The 22,349-nt window shown below is 41.2% G+C and overlaps 1 protein-coding gene across 3 annotated transcripts in view; it reads left to right on the top strand.

Annotated features, from left to right (window-relative positions):
• The window catches only part of IL1RAPL2 (interleukin 1 receptor accessory protein like 2), a 396,885-nt gene that overhangs the window by 13,085 nt on the left and 361,451 nt on the right, over positions 1 to 22,349 (top strand). The gene's annotated exons all lie outside the window — the stretch shown is intronic.

Here is a 22,349-nt window from a genome sequence, read left to right as displayed (position 1 = left end):
TTGATGTGACTAAGATATTTGAAAGTTCCTTATGTTTTCTTTTAATAATAATAATTAAAAAAAAAGAAAGAGAAAAGGTTGATCTGATTGAAAACCTATAAAGGTAATAATGACTTTGGCATTAACATTCAATCTTTTACTCATGCTAAGGGATTTTTTTAACTGTGGATGTGGTTTGTGGTGAATTTTAAGTCTGCATGATTTTTTTGTATGTTGGAAGGGCATCTTCCAAAAAGTCATGCCAGCCATATGTGATCATATGTGAGGCTAACTGGGAAGAGCTTTCCTAGGTAGGTATCTCTGGCAGTGGAAGGGAGTGGGAGTTGGCTTATGTTTACATCTGCTTTTGAAACCCACTAATAGTAACAGAACACTTCAAAGAGGTATTACAGTATCTCCTTCCGGGATACACATTTGCAGAATTAGATGTCACATCCCAGGCTAGGAAGCATGACTCTGGGAACCACCAGATGCTAGACTAAATTCTTTCTGCTGGGCTAGAAAGTATAGATGGGTGTTGCTAAATTGAACTAGTCTACAGCTTTTTGTTGTGGTTATTGTGCCCTGAGCCCTGTTTGCCCTGTGAGAGCAGTCATGGATTTGGCTACAGTGGAGTTTGATCTAAACTCTAAGGGTGATGGTGTTCCTGTTTTTCAAAACTGCTATTACTGGCCTGGATGGGAACCCCTATGAGATCCATAATCTGTATTACTGAGCAGCCTTGATTCACTGATGCCTGGCAACACCACCTGGCTGCAAGGAAGGACCTTTGCATTTCCTTTATCAGAAGTACGTATCTGTAGAAGTAACATGCCTGTGTTTACAGCATCATTCAGCTAGTAGTTTAATTATATTTTAGTGGAGTTTTTTGTGTTTGTGGTTGTTGGGCTGTGTTTGTTTTTTTTTTTTTAATCTGCTTTCTTTGACTGCAGAATGTCTTGTGTTATTGGCAGCTGATGACAGTATCAATTCAGGTTGAGTGCTGGTGGGAAAAATGCTTTAGTATGTTAGACTGCCTATTGCTAAATATAACCCACTAGTGAATAGCTATTTTTTTTTCTTTTCATTTGATTGAGTTGGTATATGTTGAGTATAAGATGAAGGGGAAAAATGCCCGTAAAGTAAAATATAGTTTTTTTGCAAGTACATGAAAATGTAGTTGGTTTTCACCTTCAGTATTCATTCTATTGTATGTGCTGATTTTTAGCTTGCTGTGTGGAGCAAACTCTTGATTTCTTTTTATTTTTGCTTTTTCTTTTTCTACTACATTGTGTGTGAAATACATTCTCTGTTTCTGTCATTTCAGCGCTTGGAGCAAAATTGATAATTTGACTCCCTTTCTGAAAGGCATCTTTAGATATGAAGGACTGTTGTTTGATTGCTGAGGGCTTCACTAAATATTATCTGTTTTGAAGGGACAGATGCTCCAGAGGCTTCTGAACTTTAACTATTTGTATTGTGGTTTAAGAAGAAGATCAGAGAGAGTGGATGGATGCAGCCAGGCAAGACAAAGAAACAATGAGACCATGTTGCTGATAGGGTGACAGTAGCTATAGCATGCTGTAGTTCAGGGTCTTTTTTTTTTTTACTGATGTCTTGATGAAGGAGAGTAGGAAGGGGAATGCAATTTAATGCTTATTTGTGGGCAGCTGCACTGCAGTGGAAACAGCAGAATGTCTGAACACAGGAAGACTGTTTCAGCTGCAGATGGGACCTTGGGGGTGGGGGGGGACTGGATGGGGTGCCCAAATGACACCCTGTGGATAGGATCTCTGCAGCAGTGTTCTGGATGGATGTTGTAGTCTTGGGTCTTGCTGGCTATTGGTATGGGGATGTCTAAGTTGGTGAGCAACTTTACAAGAGGAAGGGAAATTGTGCAGACAGTTACATAGAGCTGTGTGAAGCAGTGCATGGAAAGTGCTGACACTGATGATAAAGACAGATTTGGGCTACTAGGTCAACAAACCAGCAAAATCAGGGTATTGGTATCTTTGCTGACTTATGTAGACTGGCATTTTCCCAAGCAATACGTAGAATTATTGCATGAATGGTCAGAATTGTGATTAGTGTTAAGTACAAGAGCAATTATGAAGTTGACTAGCATGTGTGTAATATCACATAATAGAATATAAATTCCTAAAGGGGCAGGCAGAATATAAAGAGAGCTGAGTTGAAGAGGACTTGGAGCGGAGCAAGGAGAAGGTGTAGTGTTGTCTTCAGGCAATGCAAAGGCATCACTAAAACTGAGGCAGTCAAGGGGGAGGGGGGAAAAGAATGTCCAGAAGGGCATTATCAGTGAAACTGAAGTTGCCTTAAAGAGAACAGTGGTTTGGCTAGGAAGTCATCTTCAGAGGCTGATTGGAAAATACTCCTTTGATGCTGAGGAATGGAAACCCAAGGAGAGAAAGTTGAGAATGGGACTTCAGACAGCAAATGCAGACAGTACACAGGGTCTGGACAATAGGCAAGAGTCATTAAAGAGAGGTCAGGAGTGGAGGATCTGAGATGTCAAACAGAAGGTGATGAAACAGTCCTCCAGTTGCAAGCATAGAATTAAAGTTTGCTGAAGAAACAGTCCTCATGGAAGGGAAGAGAAAACAGAACTGAAAGATATCTGTCTCATGTCCTTTACTTGCCCTTTGTTAGAGATTCAGGAGTCCATATTTCCATTTGGAGAAGACAAGCAGGAATGCATGTGAGGCTTCAGATAGGTTTTAGAGTACCTTGCAATGCTGCAAAAATGACACAGAAACTTGTAGCAAGACAAATTTGTTTGGCTGCTTCTCACTTGAGATGTGGTGCCAAAATAATTAAAATGGGTGAGCTAATTTAATTATGCTAGTCAGATTCTTCGTTACAGGCAGCAACTTCCAGATGCTCCAGAAGAAATCTGTCATGTCTACAGAGTAATGATTGCTGTTTGTGGTGGGAACTGAACAGTTTGCCTCAAGCATCTGTGCGAATGTAACATTGACTTAAGTTTCACAAGCATTTCTTAATATTAAGAAGCTTTTTTGCAAGCTGCACATCATCCTTTTTGCCTGCTTTAAGAACTAAAACTGAGTGAATAGCTATTGCTGTGTCTGCAGCCTTAGCAGTAGCCTAGAAAAGGGTATTTTACAGGTGGAGGTTATACAAATAAATTGAGGATGTGGGAACTGCTAGGTTCCCAGCTGGTAGGTGATTTCCCTTTAATCTGATGTCGTGGTTTTACCCCAGCCGGCAGCTAAGCACCACGCAGCCGCTCACTCGCTCCCCCCCCATCGGGATGGGGGAGAGAATTGGAAAAGTTAAAGTGAGAAAACTTGTAGGTTGAGATAAAGACATTTTAATAGGTAAAGCAAAAGCCGCGCGCACAAGCAAAGCAAAGCAAGGAATTCATTCACCACTCCCCATAGGCAGGCAGGTGTTCAGCCATCTCCAGGGAAGCAGGGCCCTGTCACGCGTAACGGTTACTTGGGAAGACAAACGCCATCACTCCGAACGCCGCCGCCCCCCCCTTCTCTTCCCCCCAAGCTCCTTATAAACTGAGCATGACGTCGTATGGTATGGAATATCCCTTTGGTCAGTTTGGGTCACCTGTCCTGTCTGTCTCCTCCCAACTTCTTGTGCACTCCCAGCCATCCCGCTGGCAGGGCAGTGCAAGAAGCAGAAAAGGCCTTGGCCCTGTGTAAACACTGCTCAACAATAAGTCCATAGAACAAAAACATCTCTATATTATCAACACTGTCTCCAGCACAAATCCAAAACATATCCTCACACTAGCTACTATGAAGAAAATCAACCTTCTCAGCTAAAACCAGGACATCTGATTAAGTGACTTCTCTTCCCAAGCCCTTTGTATATAGTGCTTTGAATAATCATAGCAGGGAATATAAAACCAATTAAAAGAATATTGCATTTTTTAAGCAAAAGATTTTTCAGATTATAGATTCTGTTTGACTTACTAGACATAATTCCATTAGTGAATAATTGATGCCATTTATTGTTGCTGTATTTATTTGCTGAGCTGAAATACCCTGTCTCAGCATGCTAGAGCTCCAGAGGGCATGCCAACCTTGTGTGGAGGAGCACGGGCAGACATTCCCAAGGTTTCTACTAGGCTGCTGGCTGTAGAGCTGGTAGTAGTCTTTCTGCAGGTTAACAGGGCTTAATTGGCTCAGGCCTGGCACTGGTATGTCCTCCAAGCTACAAAGCCGCTACAAAGCCAGAGCCTTGTGTCTTCTCTTCTGTAGTGTGTCAGATGGATGTTCTCTGGGATTCTGGCCTTCCTTTTCCTCCCCTTTATCTTAGGAGCACCCAAAAGGCAGTCATATGCCAGAGAAGTGTGTCTCTGATCCCTCACCCACCCCATCACCCTCCACCTGCATCCAACTTTGTCACCGATGGCTTGGGAGAGAGGGCTTGACTTAGCATCGTGCCTTGCTGTGCACGGGCATAGCCAAATCCTCTCATTGATGTTGCAGTGTTTGGGACTTAGTGCTTTAACACATTCATTTAAAACCTGTTGGCTTGATTTTTCATGCCTTTTAAATGTTGTGCAACAACTTACTGTGCTCTGCTATAGATGTTTCAGGAGAGCTTTGCTTTCCTACTAGTTGTCACTGTTCTAGCCAAGGATTTCCCTCTGCTCCCTTCTCTCTCAATCTTTCTGTATTGTTGCCTCATCACTTTGGCCATGAAAACTGTGACATACATGGAAATGGAGGTGTTTGTACTTCAGAGGTGACTCATGGATTTGTGCCTGGAGTGGGATATCCTAGAGGAACATAACTCTTAAAAGTCTGTTGCTCCTGCTGGGTTGGGCACCTAGAGGAGCTGCAGGATGAGCCCTCACAGTTGCCATTTGCTTTTTGTTTGCAATTGCATCTACCTGAAGAGCTGACTTTTGGCCCTCATGTAAAATGCATGGCTATGAGTTCTCCCAATGTCTGAGATATGAGTGATGCAAACGAGGCTTTCAGCTTTTACTTCCTGCAAGTAACGTGCAGACATAGAGCAAATGGGAGCTTGGCAGCACTAATCAGCGTGCACTGATCTCCTACTTTCCCCAGAAAATGTTAAGTTATTCACAGCTCCAGCAAACAAAAAAAGTCGAGATCACTGTTGTTCTAAGCTGTCATCAGTGCGGGAATGTAGGGTCCCTCTTGCATACAGTTGTGTCTGCTCACAGGTTCACGGCTGCTCTCCATCTGTTCAGTTTGGATCAGCGGGAAGCGAGGAGCCAGGCTCCTGTGCTCAGTCAGGTCTCAGGGGGCTACCAGCCAGTAAGCTGTGAAGCACTGGTAGTCTGTGCACCTTGTTATGGAAGTCTCAGCCTTGGTTTCCTCTTCTCTAGAAAGAAAGCGGCATTGCAGCTAGACAGACTTATCTGGGAGACAGCTGGCAACATTTAGACATTCTATTTGCTGGTGGGGAGGAAGGGAGATGCATAGAGAACAAAAAAGGAAATAATCTGCTAGAAGTTTGGGGTTTTTTTAGTGACCTCAGCCTGACAGGGTTTAAATATTGAACTTATTTAAACACTCAAATTTTTAGCTATTACACTCATTTAAAATGAGTTCATGTATAATTTAAATAATTAAAATATTGAGCTGATACTTAAATATTAAAGCTAGACTCCTTTCCCAAAAGGGAAACCACAACTGTATCTGAATAAAATAAATGAACGCAATTAAATTGTTCCAAGTGCAGTAAATCACAAAGGTAGGATCTTTAGGGATAGGGGAAATAAGCAAAGCATGAAAGAAATGGCACTTCCTCAGTTAAAAATCTATAATCTTCCACTTTTGCAATATGGGCATCATGTCAGCTGTTTGGATATCTGTTCTACATCTAGCTGCAGCATGTAAGAGTTTATTAATAATATCTGAACCTCTAGTAGACATTTCATCATGATTTGAGAAATCTTCCAGCTCTGTGCCTTTGACTGGATAGAGTATTTTTTTTGTCCTCCTCAAAATGGGACCTTTTAAAATTAAAAAAGCCAACTAATGTATCCAGGTGTCTTTGGTTTGTTTTCTTTAAGATCCTAAATAGAAATTTAGAGACATCTTTATTTCAGTACTTCAGTTCACTTTGAGGGTGTGTGTCCTAGGTTTGTGTCCTTACTCTGAAACTGACTGTCCTGAGGGACAGGAAAAGTTGTTCTGGCATGATTTGTTTTTCAGCTTGTTCATGAAAATATTTTTGGGAGGTCTGTCTTGCCTAATATTCGAATATATATAAATAATACAGCTGCAAACTTACCCAGCACACAGTCTTCAAGCTCAGCACGTTCACTAGTCCTACAGATAAGTGCTCAGTTTGGGACATCTCTTGGTCATGCAGAGACTTGGAGGTGACTTAGGGGGATATGGACCTATAAGACCTATGGGGAATTTGTGATGTAATGGCTTAGTTATGGTTCAACTCCTGACCAAGAACGGTTCTGAAGTGTGCTTGGTTTTTCGTAACCTGAATATGTGTTTAAAGCAGCTTTCACAGACTGCTGTATGTATTTGAAGGAATGTAAATAAGGCTCCTTAGACTGAACTAGGTATGAATATTAATACACATTCTCATATCTCTGTCCGCTGAGTTTAAAGAACTTTTTCTACTTGCAGAACCTTGCTTGCTGTTTGGAGTGCATTTCAGTTTTAAATTGTTAGTCCTTGTGACACACCGTATCAGAAACTTCTTTTTTAGTCACATACTTGTTTTTGCCATAAGTGTAGCTGCGAACGTGGCAAGCAGTAAAATTGTGAGGTAGGAGATGTTGGAATCACTATGGGAAAGAACAACAAAGGAGAATTAAGATGCATTTTTTGTTATTTTTTGGCATTTAAGTTTGGAGAAGTTGGCTTTACAAATAATAAAGGAAACAGAGGTTTCCCTTTTTGGGAGGTAGAGAGTTAAGTATTTCAAGTTGTTGACTGTGAAGAAGAAAGGAATTCTTTTTAGTGCAATGCATGTGTGTGCAAATGTTGGTATATAGACCTGTGTGAGATTCTTGCAGTACTGTTATAACTTGCTAAAGCAGAAATGATTGCCTATCTATGAGTTGAAAGCAAAATTGATGTGAGCTGCAGTGTCACCTCTAGAGTGTATGTTTTATCACTTTATTAGTCTCCAACCCTTTCAAATCCAATTGATTCTTTCCTACAAGAAGCATGATTAGTACTTATAATACATACTGATATGAAAACATACAGTGCTCTGCCACTGAAGACAGAGACTTAGATAAAACTTAAGCTTCCGACCTGAGCACTTTGCTTTTTCCACGACGTGGTAACCAGGCTGCCTGTGCCTGAGCGAGTTCCTTCTTGCTTGCCCTCCACGTGTGGTTCCTTGTTCGAGGCAGGAAAGGGAGGCAGTGTGAGGGTATTTCTATTAGCTTGACTTGTTTTAGACCTCTTCTACCTTTGAGATTCACAAAACTGTAGCTCTGTTGTGCTGCATATGACCTATGGAAACTCACTCCCAATCACTTTTCTTTTGTTTTTGATGAAGGTATTTTGATACTTTAATTAAAGACAGGTGCAGTTGGTTTGCATCTTTGAGGGATCAGTATTCCTTTAAAAAGGTATCTACTGAGATTTCTACATCCGTTATTCCAAATGGGAAATTAAGTAGTAATTGAATAAGTAGGAGACCATTTGATCCAGGCAGCTGTAAGCACTGTTCACTGGTTTTTAATAAAGAAACTGGAGGTAGTAGCAGTACCTGACATGAGCCTTTTGTATCTGGCTTTCTCATTCCTGTTGCTGCAATGAAGTGGGAGAATTGGGAACCTGCATCAGACCCTGACTGCTAACCTGACCTACAGCCCCTCTGGGGCAGGAGGCATCAGGGAAAGTGGTACGTGTCAGGGCAAGCCCCAGCGGGATTCAGCTCCCCTTTCAGTCAACAGGTCTGAAACAGGGCAAAAGGGAAAGCCTGAAGCTCCCAAATTCCTTTCTAATGTTTAAAGTACAATATTTTGTATGTCACTCTTGCTTGTGTCTGGGGGACGTACTGCTGTTTAGGCATCCAGTAACCATATGTACAGTTTAAATGTTTTAGAGCTGTGTAGTAGAGGCCTTGAAACATGATAGTATTATTTTCTGAACTTTCAGTATTCTAACTGTGCTTTGTTACCTTGGCAGGGTTGTTTGGTTTGTTTTTTTTTTTTAACTCTCATAGGACTATATGGTGTTTCTAGTAAACATCTGGTACCATGATATTTAATACAAGTGCTTTTTGTCTCTAATGCTTTGCATCATAGTTATTCCTATTTTATAGACGGTAGAAAATCACCTGGATGAAGTGATGTTCAGATTGCCCAGCACACTGAAGGTGTGTGGATAACACAAATGAAATGTTTCCCTCTGTTGTGTTATGTTGCTAATGCCTTAGGCAAGGACGAGGAAAACAATGCTATCTTCTAGAAAAGTTTTGAGGCTAAATAAGCATGTGTGTAGAATGTGCTTTTATGTCCTTGGATACATGTGCCGGGGGAAAGTATTTGTAATTTCTGCCATTTTTCAGTAGAAGACAGTAAGATGTGTCTGATAGAAATGGAGGAGGAAGAGGAGAGAGATTCTGCTATACCAGGTTTTGTGCACTAGTTTTAGGCTAAGAGCTTTTGCCTTGGAATGTTCCAAGTCTGTTGTGTGTATTGGCTCTAAGCTGTCCTCCCAGTGTATAGTGAGGGACACAGGAGGAAAAAACACTTATGACTGTAAAATGGCATATGGAATACCTGAGGGACCATGAGCCTTGGAGGCGCCAATTGTCTCTTGGGTAACCAAGTTTATAGAAACCTGTGTAGATACTTAGTCCTCTGACCTAAAGAACATTTGTTGATCATAAACGGCAGTGACTCTGCAAGCAGTCAGCTGCATTTGAACCACTCTGGGCTCCATCTGTGCTTACCTAGTAGCTGCCTTTAGATTTTTAGCAATACCAGAACTGGAGTTCTGTCATCAGATGTGTGAATAGCTTAAAACAGCTTTATCCAAGGACACCTCAGTGTATAGTCTAGCCAGATGTTCATGTTTGTTTAAAGAAATGCTGGTCCTTTCATCCCACTGTACAAATACATATGAAAATTTGAGTGCCAAGTTGTTTCACAGACTTTAAAAAAATAATTATTTGAGAGTTAATGGGTATTGACTGATATGGTGAAGATAGAAGTGACTTAATATTTGTGAAGACTGATGTTCATATAGTAGGTCAGATTTTTCACAAGATGACAGGAATTGTTTGTTCTTGGATTTAAGCATTATGTTTTTGTTTTGTGGACGCACTCTGTGATCCTAAGGTTATTTGGATCAATGTGTGAGCCACTTCATGCATGCTTTTGCTATCTTACGTGTTCAGCTAAACATGTGAGCCTGGAAAGGGAAGAGTAATGTGAGAAATAATCATTCTGGTGTCTTTGAGGTAATGGTAAAATGCAGAAATATAATCACATTCTGCAGAATAGGGCTCGTCAGAATTTCTTTTTCAGTGACACGATTTCATTTTGAACAGTAAATTCCCTGAGATGGATACATTTAATAAGCAATGGAAAACTGCTGGAACATGAATCAAAGGCAGGGTTATTCTCAGGCTCTGTATCTCTGGGGCATTCAAGAGTTGCAGCTGAATGCCAGGACTTCTGGGGTCTTTAGTATGGATGTCGGATGAAGAAGCTGGAAGATTGAACACATAGTGGTCAGAACCCTCCTGTTTCTGGGATTCCCTGCTGGGAAGCAGTTGGCCATGTCAAATCCGTTGGGTTCCCTGCAGAGGAGATCTGAAAACTGAGAAAGTGAGAGCTTTTTAGTGGAGCCAGGTCATCCCGCAGGCTTCCTCAGCTCCCAGGTTGGAGGTAGATGTGCAGCTATCAGCACTGCTCTCTGGCAGACCTCCTGGGTGAAGAGGGGCCTGCTTCTTCCTCTCTAGTTGCAGGCTCCAATTGCAGAGTATGTTTTGTTAAGAAAATAAACCATTTTAAAAGTATTTCTGAAACCTCTTTGTTCTGGTACTTGAGGTTTAGAAAAGCAGATTTGAAATTCAAGCCAAGAAAATAATTATTGTAGATCTGAGCCCTTGAATCTATTACTTATTTTTGATGTGACCTTGAATCTTGTCCCACTGCATAAAGCCAGAGAGGTGTGAATAATGATGTGGTTTTAGACAATCAGAAATAAGGAAAGAAATTACAATGTGTATCACTAATGACATTTTGGATGTAATATTTCCATTCAAAATAACATCTGTAATTTTAGGCAAATCAGAGGACTACAGAGGCAACTGCACTTTGCAGTGGAGTGTCTCAGCTTTATTGGAGCAGATTGAAAGCTGAAGCTTTTTGGCTGACTTCTGATGTAGGTCAACAGAATTCTTATTCACTGTGACTTTACGTCATATTATTTACAGCATTGTGATTTTTTCATCTGGATTGGATGATTAAACTTGCTCTTTACCATTCCATTGTTATTGCAAATGGTTTTGTTCCAACTGCAAAACATGCCTCTGACTTAGGGCATGAGAGATGAAACCTAAATCCAGCTACCTGGGATGCCTGGCTGCAAGTGTTTTGGACCTTACACAGGGAAAGTGTAAACATCAACTGATGAAGAAAGCATCTTTATTAAATGCTGTTTTATAAATGTCTACAAATGAACTGCTCCATTTCCTTCATAAACAGCTGTAATTGATAGCTTTCTCTGAAGGACACAGATCCCATGCGAACAGTTGGTTGTCCAGCATATTCTTGTGTGAAATCTCTTGCAGAACGTGTCCCCAACTTGCTGCATCTTGTAGTGAGGAGGACACTTGATGTGCTATAGTAATTTGTCTTTCGTAGTTGTCTTTTGGAACAATTTCCTTCCCCCCTGAGCAGTACCTTGGTCATGAGAACTTAAAAAATACGAATTCCGCAATGTGGTTGTAGGATGGCTTGGTAATGTCAAACCAAGTTGAAATGTTACATTATGTCTCTTATTGGTGTGTAAATACGAGCATTCTCAAGGGAGGCAAGTGTTTTGCTTGCTGGGGGCTGCTGGGTAAAAGCTCTCCTCTGTAACAGTTTCAGTGCTGTGATTGGAGTTGGCATGTTTTTTAAATTTGTGTAAGACAAGCGCATCCTTTCCTGCACATAGGGTTGCCCTTTCAGAATCATGATGTGTAATATACTTGTAAAAATCAGATCTCCTTTAATGGTTTTATTGTGCACATGAAAGTTATGCATTATCAATGTAATTACTGAGATAATTTAATACTCATTCTATGCTTTACTACAGTGCTTTCCAACAGGGAGCTGTAAAAGGTAATTTTGATCTCCTTAAACTTTGTTTAGGTTATTAAGAAATATTTTTTTAGTGGCAGAAGAGGGAATTCTATTTTTGCATAATCTAATAGCCCCTTAAGGCTCACCTTTTAAAATAACATTAGTCAAATAAGGGATGAGATGGGAGCATATTGCTAAGTGTTCAGTGATTCTTGAGCATGCAGCATCCACGGATGGCGATCCTCAGCTGCGGAGCTGTGCACCATTTGGTGATAGTCAGTGTCAGATATTTCAGATGACTGGGAGATGAGAGGGAATAAAACCATCAAAGGTTTTACCATGTAAGCATGGTACTGGCTCTTCCAGTCTGTCCTTTGAGGCATTACTAAAGGTACCGTAGTGCCCCAAACAATCAGGAACGAGGGAGAGGGCTGAGCCTACCCCCTTTGCAGGATGCTGTTCCCTGTCTGGGCTGCGTTGGGAAGCAGCAGCGCAGCCCCTGCTCAGGGTGGTCCCAGCAGGGACTTCTCAAGCTTGTGTCCCACACAGGGTTTGGGCTCTGCTCTAAGGAATTGGACTGCGCTGTGTCATGTTCCTCTCTTTTATATTCTTCTTTTGGAAACTTTCTCTGGAATAGGATATACGGTAATATGCCAGGAGAATTAACCAGAGGAATCTTCTACATAGAGTGAGAGAGGAGCTCATTAATTGCTTAAAAATTAGGCAGTCTCCATCTGAGTAATCGGTGTTGGCTGGCTGGCCTTCCTCAGTCTAAGAAGTAGCTCATTAGTAGAATACACACAGATGGTACTGTGCTCTAAGGTATTTAAAACACACAGGCAGAGTGCTGTATTAATAAGGCAAACCTGTCCTTAGTCTCCATGACTGAGTTTGCTACAAGCAGCAGAGGGAACAGTGTCATTTGGTAAATATTATTAGGTAAATGCATTTCCATAAATTTATTTAGTTTTGACATTTTTCTGCAGATAACAGATTATGATAAATACTCAAAGTAGTTTACTGTTTCTGGAAAAATTATACTGCAAGAACGGACTTACAATAACTATTTCATTTGTTCAGTAATTTACCCATATAATTGCCTAGAGGGAGAGATGTATTCAGACCCTAATTTTTATTTGGAATTTATATAGTTTTTTGCTTTTTGTTCTTATGATATTTTTCTGTATGCAGTGTGTTCACAGTTTATTCAAAACAAGACTTTTTCTGAATCAGTTGAGTTCCTTTTGCAAATGCTAGTGGATAGCAAAATAAGAAATCACCCACCAGGGAAAACAGAAAGTCCAGGTCCTGGAGCCCCCAGCGCTGCTGGGGAGAAGGAGCCACTCTGCAGTGGGTGAGCAGGGGCTGAGCAGGGGCACCACTGGCTTCCTTCCTAGCAAACCTGCCAGCGCAGCTGAGGCTGCACAACCCTGGAGAGGTACTGCACTGGGACTCCCAGTTTCAAAGCTGTAGGGTGAATTCAGTGGTGGTAATAATCATGGCTTCATTTGCAAATGACAGACTTGCCCTCTGCTCCTCATCCCGTGTGTCCCATTGAATAGGGAACTGCTCCATCCCTCCTTCAGGCAGTCTCTTTTTTGCCTGAACAGGGTCTGAGCCCATCTTATAATTACTGCTGTCTGTTAGTGCACTTGACTGTGAGCAGTGAGACTCTCTTTCCTCACACCATCTGTGAATTCATAAGTGTATTGGCTTTCCTGTTTAAGAGACTTTTACCATTAGGAGTGGCCTGGGGAAGAAATTGGGCTCCCTCAGATAATCGTTCTTCCCCAAACAGTCAAAGTTTGGTCTCCTATGTAGTTACACCTTGTTTAGAGCTACTTTTCCCATCAGTGCTTGCATGTCTTTGTCATGAACTGTGATAAACTCTTTCATTAGAAAGAGTTTAATGTTTCCTGTGTTGATTCTCTGCAAACTCAATGCATTTCACGCCTTCCTTGAGGGGGGGGGTGTTTAAATAGAGCTGCCAGTTACACCCTTCTAGTGCACATTTTTTCACCAAGCCCTTAACAGAGCTGTTTGTCGCATTTTCAGCAGATATAATTTACTTTGTTGCTTCACTCTGTTTTTCATTTCTGATAGATTGGATGTCTGTTATTTGAGTGTATGCTGTTGAAAAGAAGGGTTCCACTTCAGCTTGATTAGTCTTTCTGTTGTTGTGTATGTGCAAGTTACAGTGCCATTTTAGTAGATCTTTTTCAGTTAACGTTTGTTTTTGTGGAGTGTATTTTAAAAATACTAGCCTGGACTAGGTCACTCAGGAACAGATGTAGTCTGTGAAGAATATTTGAATAGTTACCATGTTGCTTTAGTGATACACAAGTGTGTTGAGTGATGCCGATCCTCTCTGAGGTAGACTACTATTCAGTTTAAGTCCTGCTTTGGTCTTAGGTTCAATCCTTGGTAGCGTGTGTGGCTTCCACAGCCTGCACTGGAGGGAGCAGAACTATCATGAAACAATGTTTATTTTGTGGAACTCAAATATTTGAACCTGAAAAATTTGAAGAAACAGTGGAAGGTACTTACTGCTCTGGGGCAATGAGATTCAATATTTCCGAGGTCATTTAAGGATGGCTGCAGGTAGAAATGCAACTTAGTGGTATATGGAGAGATGAGAGGATGGGATGGATGTTGTGCAGAGGGAACTGGGAAGGCTTTTTGCAAGGATATGTGTAAAAGACTAAGGCTTTAGAAGAAAACCCTTTAAAATGTGTACTTGATTATAGATTTGGCTTGATGGAGAAGTGGGGAGGGTCTGAGGTTTACAAGGACAGGAAATCACCAAGTGATGTGATTTCCAAGGATCAGGAGTTTGGTGGCAGTGGGATTCCATAAACTGTTTGAAGGTGGCAGTGTATGCAGTCCTGGAAGTGAGGAGGGCTTTTAAGTGAAGGTGTTGAAGAAGAGGGAGCAGTACTTCATTTTAGCTTTCAAATTACAGGGTTATTTGATAGGGTTTACTAGTAACCCTAGGCTGTGGTTTGAGGGTTCTTTTTTTTCTCCTGCTATAAAGCTATTGAAGTTGGTGGAATTAAACTAGGAATTAACAAACATGACTGTGTAGCAATGGGACTGTTTCTCCCTTCTGTGTGCCAAGCTTCTGCTTATTTGGTGTGATTCTGCAAAAACATCCATTGATTTCAGTTATTCAGAAGCTAATTACCTCATAACCCACAGGATCAAGCAGCAGAGCTGCTTATTTAGCCTATAACAACACAGTTCTTATTATGGTGCCCAGTTGTGTTGGCAGTTGCTGCAGGGAACCTCCTATTGACCCTGCCTGTGAGATGGCTGCAGAGCAGGTCCCCACGCACGTATCCTGCCTCTAGACTGTGACTATTGTGCATGCAAATGGACAGCAATTATCATTTAAGTAATGAGTACTTAATGGACGTTTGTACTCTGTTAATTTGAAGCATTTTGAAGCTGAAATTTCCCTGCCGGTGTAATTTGATGTGTGCCACAAATTGCTGAGGTGAGAACACAAGCAGGAGGAAACCAAGTTATCAGTGGAAGCAGACTCTGACAGCTCCCTCTCCTACTTCTACCTCAGACATGCAATGGGTGAATGGAGAGAGAAGTATAAATGTATCACAGTAAATCCCCAGGAAGAATCGTTGCATTTTCTAGGTAGTATCATGATGAAAATTGCACTGTAGTGGATTTTGTAGGGACCTGGCTCTCCATAAAAATACAAGTCAAGCCTGTCAATATGGTAGGTGTAGCAGCAGAAATTTCCCTAAAATGACCTTGGCTGTAGCTTGACTAAACAATCAGCAAACAGTTTAGTACAGGCTGAATTCGGGCATGCTGTGCGGATTCCTTCAGTGCATCCACTTGAAAAGGCCCTTTAATTCTAATCCATTTGGAGACCACAGTATTGTTTCCAAATACAAAATGTGAATTTTAATTGAAGTTTTGTACCCCACAAGAGAAAAAGTAATACATCACTATTATTATTTCAAAGACAAATCCTTTGGGGGCAACTCCCAATTGCAATTCCTCAAGCATCTTTAAGATTCTCAGAAGCAAATCAATACATTTCTCAACAGCAATTCTCCTTGGAAACCTTCTCAGTTACATATGATATGAAGAAACAAAGCTGTGGTGGTCTCCACCTGAGCTTTGCCCATGAAAAACTGCATTTGCAACTGGAAACCTAAATGACATTGTAAAGCAGAACTCTCTTTTGTAAGCAGCTATCTTTTGTCAAGTACATGTGATAAAATCACTTCTGAGGATGGAATTGTTGACTCATTTAAACTGCAAGTTTTCATGGACTGGCATAGTGTCTCCTGTATTTGAGTGGAGCTCTTGAGTGCTTCAGCTCTATGAAGGACAGGAATACTTTAGTAGTGCTAATTAGAGGCCATAGCCCGTCCTAAAGTGCTTGTTTGAACTTACAGTGATAACGATAAAATATTAATCTCTGAGAATGTTAATTAAGATTACTTATAGACATTGGGATCAATTTGCGCAGAAAAGCAGAAATGCTGCAATTCCTGAAAGGGCTATTTTTTTAAACTTCAGAAACAACTATTTTAGTGATATTATTTGTGATTAACTTTTAATGGACTTATGGTGATTTAAGTGACTAAGAACTACACTGTGGATCAAGTTGGGTACCATTCTCCAGCACTTGCTTGACTGAACGCACAAATTAACGTCTTTCTGCAAGAAAATACATGGGATTGTCTGACCACCTGTTTAGTGACCATCTCAGTCCTGTTTAGTTTGCAGCAGCAAATACATATGTATTATCTGTATTTTTAAAGGTGGTACTTTGAGAGAAACAGTTTGTCGGGGTGGAAAGACTCAGTGCTGTGTAATGAGAGTTTACGCATTAGTTCTTGGAGCAATATGGTTGGATGCTGCTAAAATGGTAGTGGCATCTCCATCTCCCTTTAAAAGGCAAAAGCAGCAATATTCTTAAGTAACTAGAACAAATTTATTTTGTTTCAAACAAATTAATCATGCTCAAACATGAGTGTTTGAAGGATGCTTCTGCCAAAAAAAGCTATTAGTCTGGGGTTTTTTTTGGGAATAACAGGCTGAAGATCTCCATCATCTCCCATCATCATTGTGGCTATGAAGAACCAGTGAAGGCCACCAACAGCTCTTTGCCAGGTATCTTCCTCAGAGCACACACTGAAACTGAGGCTGCGGAACAGCCTTCTGGAATCCAAGTTTGCTCCACCCCAGGTTCATTACCTCGTGCAACCTGTTTTGTTTATCTAAATGGAATAGTCATGGGGGCAGAGGGTTTTTAACAGGATGTGGGAAATTCAGGTTCATGCTTTCTGGAATTACAGAAACATAATTTCCTGTTATTTTCTGTTATAAATCATCTTCCTGCATTTAGTCATCTAGTCTGCATTTGGTTACAACTTTCACAGTTTGACTCCAAGTCAATGTAGTTTGTGTTGCTAGCTGGCAAAATAAAATATGACAGCCTCCTACAGATAGTAAAGGACCCCAAAATCAGAAAGGATTAATTAAGTCCCTGGGTGAGACTGTAAATTATGACTGCTTTCTGCTATAGTCTTTGATGGCACAGCTACATATTACTATTGTCAAGTGCTATTCCAAAAGCACCGCTAACATGCTCCTTTGGTTTGTTAAATTTTACGTCTCTCCATACTGACAACAGCCCATCAAGCCACATTTCTAACCAGAAAAAAGGGATCAAAAAAAAATCCCTATGTTTAATGCAGCTGATTTAAAAATGTCAAAGTTGAATTCTCTGGTGCTGCGCTGTATTGGAAAACTGTAGGAGAAAATGTCTTCTGCAGGGGATCCCAGAATGATAAAGCACTTGAGGCCTTCTTGCACTTGATGGCGTCTCTGGGCTGTTACACCTTAGCAAGCATCTACTCTGCTGTGTTAGCTCAGAAAGGGTTAAAGACTTTCTTGCAGCTTCTGAATACTAGAGCAGTTATTCTCCCACTGTAACAGTGGAAGAATGACTATGCATAATCTAATTTTAACTTAATTTAGTGAAACCTCATAGATTTTCATATATAGAATAATGCCAGAAGAATTTGAAGAAGCTTTTCTCTTACTGAAGCCTGTGTTAAAACTCTGACATCAACAGAGAAAAATATGTTGATTCAAAGAACTTTTAAAAAGCACTCCCTTGACTTCTGCATTTGGTGATTTAAAAAAATTACCATGATTAATTTCTTGTTCTTGGTGAAATCTTAAGCTCTCCTTTTAATAAGATTGTGCTGATAGCAAAACTTCATATGCTGGTGTGATTTCCCTGTATGTTAGTTAATAGCTACCTAATTAGAAATGTAAAAGTAATTCTTGTTATGTAAACAAATAGACTTAAAAACCTCTTAGTGGATAATGCAGTTTTACTATTTAATTTCTGCAGTACTGACAAAGAGAGGACTTTATTGTGAGATCGCTCTAGCAGTAATAAAGAGGTGTATTTCTAACTAAACTGATTCTTGAGAGAGGGGATAAACTGTGGTTTTGAAATGGTGGTGTGGGTTCCCCTCTCCTGTGGGAAACTGAAGCAAATGAATGAATGTTCCAGAGAGACTGGGGGTGTTTCCTGTGTTTTGTACGCTTTCTGGAGGCTCCTTGTACTATTCACATTCCTCTCCAAGGATGTATTTTGTTATATCTTCTCTTTTTATTTTTTTTGAATGAATTGGGGTTCACCAGTGTTCCTGTCATCTTTTCTGAATCAGAAAGCAAAACATTAGGGAGAAGGGTAGAAAAAGTTCACAATGTGACTTCTGAGAAGGCCTTCGTACCCTTCAAAGAACTGTAGCTCCCAATTTTTGTTGACTCTAATACATTTTAAAATACCTACCCTTTAAAAAAAAATTGGCCTTGAGTACCTACAACTTGCACTGCAATTGATGAGAGCTGCAGAACCTAAGCACCACTGAAAATCAAACTATCAGTCACGCTCACTGGCTTCCTTTGATGGAAGCAACAACACGCCTTGGGGGGTTTCAGGAACTTTACTTAAAATTCCAGCACCTAAATGAAGAGAATTTTCTGTTCATAACTTTGCTTCTGGTGGTGTCACCTTCTGGGAACAGAACTGGCACTCTCCTACAAGAGCGGGCACTGAAGGGTCACCTGAAAGCCCTTTCATGGTCCCTGAACCCACACATGCCCTCTCTCCCCCATCCTGTGATGGAATGGGCAGCCTGGAAAGTGAGCACTCATAGCTGCTGCTGGTGGTGAGTTCAGATTTGTTTACTGATTGCTGTAGCTTATTGTTAACAAGAGGAATTTTTTTTTTTTTCTTTGGGGAGGAAACAAATGTGCTGTTCTTCTGGGCAAGAAGAATTACCCAGAGTGGAAGGTCTTGTGCTCATTAAATTAGCCGGTTGTACCTCCTCATTTGTTCATCTGTGTTCATAGCCTTTGAACAGAAGAATGCACCATAGTGTATAGGGCTTTATTAAACTATTGTACCTTCTCTATGCCGAAGGATGGTAGTACTTGAAGTGTTGCATACTGGAATAACTGAGTTTTTAAAAAAAAATCAGTAGGATGACTTTTTTTAAAAGAGACAGTGGTATGTGTGTGTGTTCAGAATTAGAGGTTTAAACTTTTGATGAGGTGAGTTTCTTCTTTAATTGATGTACTAACTGGGAAGAAAAAGAAGACTTAAGTATGCAGTATTGCCTCCTGGTACATATGGCATATGTTGAAAGGCTGATACCATAGCAAGTGGAATATAAGAGCTCTGCAGGATCTGTGCACCTGGCTCATTCACAGCCTGCCTGTCTCTGTGCTGTAAGCTCTTTCTAAGGAAATAGGGTTTCCTGGGCTTCTGCACACACTCATGGACTTTTGTGAGGGTAGATTAACTTCACTGCAACTATTGAGAAGATTAACCAATGCATAGCAAAAAACCAGACATGTTATAAACTATATAAAAGAGTGGAGCTGAGGTTCTTTGCAAGAGTGTGTTTGACAGATGAGGGAAGGAAGGAGGAGGAGAGGAAAGTGAAAAGTTTTGCAAAGCCACTAGCTTTGCCAGGACTCAGAAGCTGGATAGAAGAGTGCTGCTGTGTTTGTGGAGAGTGGGTTGTTCATTCAGTGCGCTGTTCCTCACAGCCTGGGTTTGAATCTTGGGCTGTGTCCTCATGATGCCTTGCAAGAGGAGGGGGGCTTGCCTCTGGGAACACAGGAGCTTTGGCTGAGCACAATGCTAGCCAAGGTAAACGAACAGCTCCCAGCTAGGCTGGAGTCTGGGCTGAGTACTTTTTTTTTTTTTCTTTTTTCCTTGAAAAACTTTGGAGAACGGCAGAAGAAGAAAAATAAGTAGAAGTTAAGAAAAAAGCGTATATGGCAAAATTGTCAAGCAATGACTGAATTCCTTTGAAACTTATGGAAACCTTGATGGCTGCAGAGCCAGTCTCTCTTCATCCAGGTGCAGCAAACTGGGGCTACCACAGTTGTCCTCCCACTGTGTACGGGGCTCTGGTTTTTATTGAGGGACTCTGGCAGCTTTTGGGGCTTCCCAAAGCTCGTATAACACCTGGGAACTCGTGTGAATTGGACCTCAATGGGACTTGTAAAACTTTTGTCCTTCCAAACTCTGCATTGGTGGGAGGTGGAGGGAAAAGCTGGGCTTGGTGGATCAAGGGAGGGGACTTGTACCAGAGAAATGGGCTTAGTCAGTGAAGAGCAAAGCGATGCTGAGGAGATTAGAAGTGAAAATGTCAAGCAGTTGGGCAGAGAAAGCTCTCTTTTGAATACAAAAAAGGGCTGGGAAAGCAACTGAATTCCACCTGTGCTTCCAGTCTACATTCAGACCATTTTTTTTTTTTTAAATTTTTATTTTTTACTCTGCAGAAGCAGGGTCTTAGCTCAATGTGTTCAACGGGAAACCTCAGGTTGCAGACTTTGCAGTGTGCATGTAGGCTGCAGGGGGCATCGGGGCAGAACTCCTCCTCCAGTTGAAAGACGCTGTAGTGCCCACAGAGCTTAGGATGCTGCAGCGTCCCCAGCTGCCTTTGAGCAATGTTGTATGCCCCCCTCGAGCTGTTGGCAAACACAAATAAGGGGCAGACTAACATTAAAAATGCATGGGGTTGTTGTAATGTAGCTAAAGAGGCTCTCTGGGTCCTACTCCTGTCAGCCTAGTGCCAGTTTTGTCTCAGTGAAATGTACTGAATACAAAAGGCAAAGCCCTTTCTGGAGTGCAGCTTTGTTGGGCTTTGCTCTCTCTTGTCTCTGACTTGCCTCAAAGCAGGACTGAAGTCCTGAAGTTTGAGTTGGCAGCTTTGGCCCCATCTTCACTGCCTGCCCTTGAGAGGGGTCATTTTGCTGCTGGCCAGAGACAGGTGTAACGTGCTGCTTGGGGGTGTCTGATCATCATCCTGTGATGAGTGCTGGGCAGAGCCATGGCGGAGGTGGCTTGGCAGCACTTGAGAGCAAAGGTCTCACCACGTTACTCTCATGGGCAGCGGTGCCAAAGCTGAGGGACTGCTCTTGAGGTAAAGAGGCTTTGCATCAGCAAAGCAAGGATAAACGCTGGTTCTTTGCCTTGGGCAAGCTTCCCTCGTGTTTGAAGAGTTTGAGACTGATGCTAGGAGGTCATTTGACTGACTTGCACATTTCTGCAATACCTGAGATGAGTGCTTGCTGAATTTCATTATATAGCTGCTATTCAAGATAGAACCCAGAACCAGAGTATAATTAATATATAAAAGCCTCTTTTCTTTGCCTCAGGCTTGTTTCTAGTTTGTTTGTTTCAGTACATCTCAATGTGTATTTCTCTTGGTTCACTGACTCCAAACCAATGGCTGGCATCAATACATAAAGCCTCACAATCACTTTTGCCTCTTTCATGTGCGACTGCCTCAGAAATGGTGGCTCAGAGCACTAGAAATGTCAGCTACAAGCAGTTCTGGGGCCTACAGATCTTGTTGGAGTAGAACTGTAAAAAAGCTTTGGCAGTAGGATGAGTTTGTTCCCCTGAGTGTGGGAGACTGTGGTGGTGGATGCAACTATTTTGAAATAAGGTTATCTCCTGGACCTGATCCTTTTGCTGTCTGTCGCTCTGGTTTCTGAAAAAGGGATGTATATTCCTTGGGGTTTTTTTTAGAATTTGTATAGAGTAAATAAAGGGTTCTTCACAGAGGTTTGATTAAAATAAAGATGAGGTTGGCATTGCTTTGAGAACTGCTGAGCAACAGGCTTAACTAAAACTGCTTAAACTGAGGGAGGTCTCAAAATGTTGAGGAGTGAGGGGGATTGCTGATGAATGGAGAGTGTCTGGGATTATCTCCCTCCCCCAAAGTAATCCCATTAATAATTCTGTTGAATTATGTTGAATATTCAGGAGTGGCTGCTGTACAAACCATTTTGGACCATAACATGTCAGTGCGTTTAAATTAGTGTTTGGTCAGAACTTCTCTGTTACAAATTTCCGTAGCTGTCATGATATAAATATATTTTTTTCTTCCTGTCTCTGAACACCTTAAGTCTAGGATGCTGAGAGTTACCAGTAAGGATAGCAGCCTTCCCCCACCTGGTATCATCCTGGTTGAGACCACATGTTTTCAGAGGTTTGCAAAACCCTGATGTCTCTTGCCAGAAATAATGCCTTTGCCTAGTGATTACTTATTTATGATGTGTCAAAAGCATGAAATTATATTCCATTTCCTTCCACTTTCTCGTTCTTTATGTGAGTCCTCTTACCAGGTCAGCCAAGCAGCCTGTCCCCTGTCCTACACCTCCTTAAAGTCTTGAAATTTTGAATTTTACAGATACTGGTAAATGCACATTGTCTATTAAAGTGCACAATGGCACAACTGCAGTTCCCACGTTTTTCTTTTAAAAGTGGAACACTCATCTAAATGTGGGGTAGCATCTGAATCTGAGAGTTTGTGGTTTTATTTTGAGATTTCACATGAGTTCACACTTCGTTAACTTAAATACATCTGCCCAGTACTTTGACATATAAAAGGTCAGTGAGGTTCACTCTGATTTTCTTCTTGACTTGGTTAAATACATGACTGCAGCTTAAGGCCATCAATCTTAAATAGAAACTCGGTGAAATGAGATGCCAACAAGAATGGATGGGAATAGTGGTGGTTCTGCTTTA

The sequence above is a fragment of the Grus americana genome, chromosome 12 (assembly GCF_028858705.1).
Source record: "Grus americana isolate bGruAme1 chromosome 12, bGruAme1.mat, whole genome shotgun sequence".
In the NCBI taxonomy this organism is placed as follows: domain Eukaryota; kingdom Metazoa; phylum Chordata; class Aves; order Gruiformes; family Gruidae; genus Grus; species Grus americana.
The sequence above is the reverse complement of the archived record's forward strand: the minus strand, read 5'-3'. Positions and strand labels throughout refer to the sequence as shown.